General features: G+C 52.4%; 1 protein-coding gene across 1 annotated transcript in view; it reads left to right on the top strand.

Annotated features, from left to right (window-relative positions):
* The first annotated feature begins 402 nt into the window (after positions 1-402).
* The window catches only part of MYLK (myosin light chain kinase), a 272007-nt gene continuing 266409 nt past the window's right edge, over positions 403-6000 (top strand). Inside the window, exon 1 of the mRNA XM_036348905.1 lies at positions 403-595. The gene's annotated coding sequence lies outside the window, so the exon portion shown is untranslated. The remainder of the gene's footprint in view (positions 596-6000) is intronic.

Below are 6000 nucleotides of genomic sequence, written 5' to 3'. Positions count from 1 at the left end.
ATATTGTATTCATTTCGGGGACCTACTCGATTATTTGTTATTGTTTTGGATGGAAAAAGGAACTTAATTTAAAAGTCTACAGAGTTTTTCCAGTGTGTGGTCCTCTTTTGTCCTGGATCGAGTGGCCATCCGGGGAAAATACAAAAACCAGAAAGAGGGGGAGAGAAAGCACCCTCACGGCCACTCACGCGGGGTGGAGGGGTCCGGGCGGTGCGGGGAAAGGCCGAGTGGATCAGGCGCGGTGCCCGCTCGGGATCCCCAGCCGCGCCAAGGGCTCCGGGGAGGAGCGCGGGTGGGCGTGGCGGGAAGGGCCGCAGGTCCACTCCCTGAGCGCTATGCAAATGACATGCAAATCAGCGCGTGCGAGCGGGCGCCCGCAGTGTGAGTCCGGACGCGGGGCGTCGCGCTCTCGGTCGCCCGCCTTCACGCGCGTTCGCTCCGGACTCTCCCACTTGCTCCCTCTCTGGCCTGGCCGCTCGCCCCCGCCCCGCTCGGTCCCGCCCGGTACGCGCCTCACCGGCTCCCGGCACCGCCGAGTCTGCAGCGGCGGCGGAGCGAGCGCTGGACTCGGCTCCCGGACGCCTTCGCCGCGCGGGTGAGTGAGCCCATCCCACGCTTTTGTCCCAGCGCGGCCCTGGGAGCGACTCTCCGAGGGTGGGGGTCGGGGTCGGGGTCGGGGTGGGGACCGTCCCTCGGAGCGCGCCCCGACTCCTTGTTGGAGACAGGTTCCTGCGTGCGGCGAGGAGTTGGCGCGTAAAGGGGCCGCCCTGGACTGCCGGCAGCCGGGTTTCTTTGGGGAGGTGCGGTGCTCGGGACGCGATGCCGTTGTCTCTCTAGCGTTACCCGAAGGACGTGCCTTTGATTTGAGGGGTTCAAATCGCCTCTAGCCCCCAAGGAAGAGAGGTGGGTTCTTTTCCCAGCTCCCTAACCCCTGGCAGGAGGGCTCCGTGACGGCAGCCGCGGGGCCGCGGTGACACAGCCCAAGTGTGAGACCCGGAAAGTAGGGCAGTGAAGGCGGCCGCGGGGTCCCAGGCAGAACTGGGGCGTCGGGCGCTGCCGTCTTGCTCACTGCCTGCTGCTCACTTCAGCTTGCTCTCTTGCTTTGCTCCAGCGGGGGTTCCATGGTTGGAGGACCCTTGTTTGCAGATCATTGCCGTTGGAAAGTTTGGGGGAAAGCCAGCCCCAGGTGTTAGCTGTCCGTGGTTGAGGCAGAGCTCCCTGGAACTTGTGCTACTGTCATGCTAGAAGAGCGAAAGGACCGCATGGAGGAGTGGTATTGGATGCGAAGATGGGCTGGCGGGGAGAGGTTTTCCAGGATGTTTTGTTTGGTTGGAGGGGAGACACACCCTTGCGATGCCTAAGCTCTCCCCAAGTTCAAAGAGCAGAGTCTGTGCACCTCCCCAGCGGCAGGGACGGTGCCCTAGAGCTGCATCCCCCTTCCACGTGGGACTGTGGGTTCTTTCCTGCCTTAGGGCAGTCCTTTTGGTTAAAATGTACAACTGTCAGTAAATTATTTCCAATTGGGGACCTTGAGAGGATCATTTGGGGAGTCCCTCACACTTCAAAGCATCAGCTCTCCACAATGCAAGTCTCTGGGGGAAGTGTAGTAGGTATTTCTGGAACACAAACTTATTGTGTTCCTAGAAAAGGAGTTTTTCTTTCTCTCTCTCTCGCCCCCCCCCCCCTTCTCACAAATTTTCTCTTTAATTCTTGACCTCCTTTCCGTCTGTTTTCTGTGATCCCGTCCTAGCCTTTTTTCCCTGCATTGCACACTCCGGGGACTGTGGAGGGTGCTGCTGCTGGCCCCACAGTGTCCTAGGCCATCAGTGGAATGTTCTCTCCTGGTGCCCAGGGTGAGATTGGCCCTTTGTGGACCAAGCGCCTTGAGCCAGAGCAGGTAGGGTAGGAGCCTGGGCAGTTGGCCTTGGTGGGAGTGGCTGGACCCTGGGTGCTGGATTGGGTAGTAGGGACTCTGGGGCTTGCATAAGAGCCTTTCACCAGGATGTGCATGTCTGTCCCCTCATTCACGAAGGATACAGAAGGATGCTCGTCTTCACACAGCATTAGGCATGAGCTTAGAGAACCACCCACAGTAGTGAAGGATGAATGTGTTTGGTTTCTTATACTCACAGTAACTGGCTAGCTGCGGCCTTTGAGTCATTTTTCTTTGTGTGAGGTTTACTGACCTTGTATCAGGAGCCTGTTTCCCCAGGGGCCAGATCTTGGGGAACATGTACAGAGAAGACTAGGCTTTTGGGAGTTCCCGGTCTAATTGTCAGGTCAGGTGGAGGGATTTTAGATGCAGTCACTATAGGACTGGGGTCCCCGGATGGCAGCTCCAGGGGAGTCTGCTGGGAAGGCTTATCAGAAAAGGATGCTGGCCCCAGGTAGTGCTGAAGGGAGAGGGGCCCATGCAGTGCCAGAGGTGAGGGAGGGGTCTTGGTCCTGGCTGGGGAGGTCTTCTCCAGCCTCGGAGGAATAGATTGTGAATGTTCTGGAGTCACCGTGCGTGTACTTGCTTTCCCCCTAAAATATGAGTCTAGAGTCTGTGAAACAGAACTAGTTGATTTATTGGCTCTTTGCCTATTAAGAGGGTTAGGGGGTGGAAATTTGAGAATGCAGCCTGGTCTGGGGGTAGGGACCCCATAAACCTATGGAGTCTTATTTACTGTCTTTCTGAGACGTTTCTTGGTATTCTGGAAATATACACCAAGGCCTCTTGAAAGCCTAACTGTCCTTCCCCCAATTCAAACCAACACACACTGGTTGGAAATTGTTCATGTAAAAAAGTTTCTTATCCTATCCTTTCTGTAAATGGAGCGACATTTAGAAAACAACCCGTAGAAAATAACCATTCCCAACAGAAGACATTGTCCTCACCCAACTCGACTTGAGTCATTTTCCTATGACCAACAGAAGGCCCATCCAGAGGCCCCGAGGTAGGACCATTTGCATGGAAAATGTTCAAGGGGACACCTGAGTGTCGGGTGGGTTCAGAATTAGGGACCCCTCCAGCCAGCAGTCCAGAGTGAGGACATCGCATATGTCACTAGAATAGGCTCCCTACCATGTGACTTCTTCCCACCCCTTTACTCCTCTACCCTGCCACCCCACAAGCACAGAGAGGTGAGTGTGCTGGACTGGGGTCTGCTGTGTGAGCCACTCACCTCCCACCTGTGCCATTCTGCAGATGAATTCTGTCTCTTTATTGAGTTTTGGGTTGTTTATTTTAAGCCGCCATGTTGAGCACAGAAATGAAGTTTTCCTTACAATCTCAAGATGAGTGGATCTTGGTGTTTGACACTCTAGGTCAGGGGTCCCCAAACTATGGCCCGCGGGCCACATGCAAATACAAATATTGTATTTGTTCCTGTTTTGTTTTTTTACTTCAAAATAAGATATGTGCAGTATGCATAGGAATTTGTTCATAGTTTTTTTTTAAACTATAGTCTGGCCCTCCAATGGTCTGAGGGACAGTGAACTGGCCCCCTGTTTAAAAAGTTTGAGGACCCCTGCTCTAGGTCAACAGATGCATCCCTCATGCCTTGTTTTATGCATCTGGTGTGCCAGGGCTGCAGCCCTTGTTAAATGGACAGTGACAGCCAGCCCAGGGGGGCTGGGCAGGACGCCAGTAAGAACTGCTCCCTGTGTACAGTTGGTGGGGTGGGGATAAGGCTACATTTCCAGATGCTCACACCACCTTCTTTTCATCGCCCTCCTGCTCACTGTCCCCTGGTGTCTGAAGGTGAATGCTCACAATGGGCACCCCAGTAGGGAGCTGTGGGAATTTTGGTGTAGTTCTGGCTTCTCGAATTTCCCATTGTCCCCAACCCACCACTGTTGGTACTTCTGTCCCCCTTTCTCTTTTCTCTGGGGTCCTGAGCGTAGTGCCCTTTGGAGACAAAAGAAACGGGATGAGGAGAGGATTTTCTTTTCTTTCAGATCTACTTGTTGATTCTCTTCTCTTCACCCGCCACCTGGCCCCCAGATCTGATGCTAATTTGTTAATGTAGAACCCGAGTGATTTCTCATAATCTTTTGGGAACCAAACACCTACCGTTTTGAGCTTTCATAGTTGAGAATGCTGCTTATCTTTTTTTTTGTTTTCAGAGACAGACTTCTAGTGAGAGCAGCTCTCCTTCAGATGTACGGCAGGAGGAAGCAGCAGAAGGGGAGAATGTGACCGTTGGTGTTAAACTTGGGTTCAGAGCCATTCATTCACTGACTGGCTGGATGTTCATGGGACTGTATTTAACCTCCGTGAATGACTTCAGTTTCCTCATCTGAAAATGAGGGTGGTTATAAAAATGAAATGAATATGTGAATATCAAGAGGCACAAAGGAAAGAATAGCTATTGTCCGAGTAGTATTCTCTATGCTGATGGAAGGACCTCTACATCAGCCAACAAACATTAATTATGAACCTACTCTCCATTTAGCCCTGTGGAGGGTTATGAAACAAAGGCAGTATGCTCAAGAGACTTAGGGTCTGTATGGGGACACAGCTAACACATATGAGGTAATTAGAAGACAGGGACAAGGTCTGTGGTACACACTCAATAGGGAACATATGGGTGGCAAGAAATTCAGGGGCTGGAGTGGTCAGGAAAGGCCTCAAAGATGAGGAGGGAGGGAGGGTGGTCATGAGCAGAATCCTGAAGGGAGGGCAGGCACTGTCCAGGAGAGAGGAAGGCTGGAACATTTGGCTCCAGTGTTCAGAACTCCAGCCCCTCCTCCCTTGGAACCTGGTGCAACACCTTTGACCCTGTGGTGAGCTCTCAACCATGCAAGACCTGCTTGTCCTGAGATTTATTTTGGGGGCGGTTTTCATTCCAGGCTTGTTTTCCCTCTGCTGCCCAGGGTATTTCTGGAACAATTTTGTTTTAATTTTATACCAGATAAAAAATAATGGGAAGCAAATCTGCCAGAGTGAAAGCCCAGTCCCGTGGAAGACTTTTGGGTTTTCAGGGCTTTGTGTTCGTTCCTTATGCTTCACTTATTGTAGCTCATTTTCCAGTTCTGGAACGGCAGGCTTCAGGGCTGCAGGAGACCAGTCCATCTGACACCTGCATTATACTGAGGTGGAAACCCTGGTCTAAGAGGCCCAAATGATGGGTAGGGGTTGGAGGGGAGTGGACAGAACTGGAAACAGCCAGAATCTTATCACCCCACCCTGATGGAGGATACTGATGGGCGTGGTAAGGCCTGATCTGGGCCAGAGCAATGGATGCAGATTGTTTCCATCGCTGCTCCACCTGGTTCTCCAGAGTCCTTGAAGTTTGTCCTCTTTAGTTTAAGGGTCTCTGAGGGAGCAGGGGTGAATGTTCCTTTATCTGGCCAGACTCTGATTACTGCCATCTGTCCGCCTCCAGGTCCTTGTATTTGTTCACCTATCCCAAAGTCCTAGCTCCCATCCCACTAATATTCAGACTCAATACCTTTGGCTGACACTAGTCTGGGTTTTCCTTGACTCTGGGTCTGCACCATCCTTGACAGGAGTGTTCACTCTTACGAACATTTCGAGGCCCTGGCATTCTCTGCAGACTCTGACAGGAGTGCTCTCCTCTTTTTCTGGGGCTAAGCTAGATGGAGTGTGCTTCGAGGCTGTGTGAAAAACCAGGAAGAGGCCATGGTTTGGGGTCAACTCCAGTGCTGTCCAAGCCCCTGTGTATGCATTGGTAAATGCAGAGAGGAACCCCTTCTTTGCTTACCTGAGCAGGCGGTGAGCAGATGAACAAGCGCTCACTTACCTTTCTTGTGATGTAGTCGAAAGGCTTGTTGTCCCACTAGGCTTCGAGCTCCTGAGGGCAAAGACCATGGTTCATTGGTTCATCTTTGTGTCCTTAGACTTAGCTCAGTGCCTTACACACCACAGGTGCTTGAACATCTGGGTTGAAAGATTGGCTAATGGGGTGAATGGAAGTGCTCAACAGAAGATTCTAAAGGATTTCCCCTCTGCTGCTCCGTAAGAAGGCACTTCCACTCATCTGTCTCACTTCT

This window comes from Myotis myotis, unplaced genomic scaffold (genome assembly GCF_014108235.1).
Source record: "Myotis myotis isolate mMyoMyo1 unplaced genomic scaffold, mMyoMyo1.p scaffold_m19_p_2, whole genome shotgun sequence".
NCBI lineage: Eukaryota > Metazoa > Chordata > Mammalia > Chiroptera > Vespertilionidae > Myotis > Myotis myotis.
The sequence above is the reverse complement of the archived record's forward strand: the minus strand, read 5'-3'. Positions and strand labels throughout refer to the sequence as shown.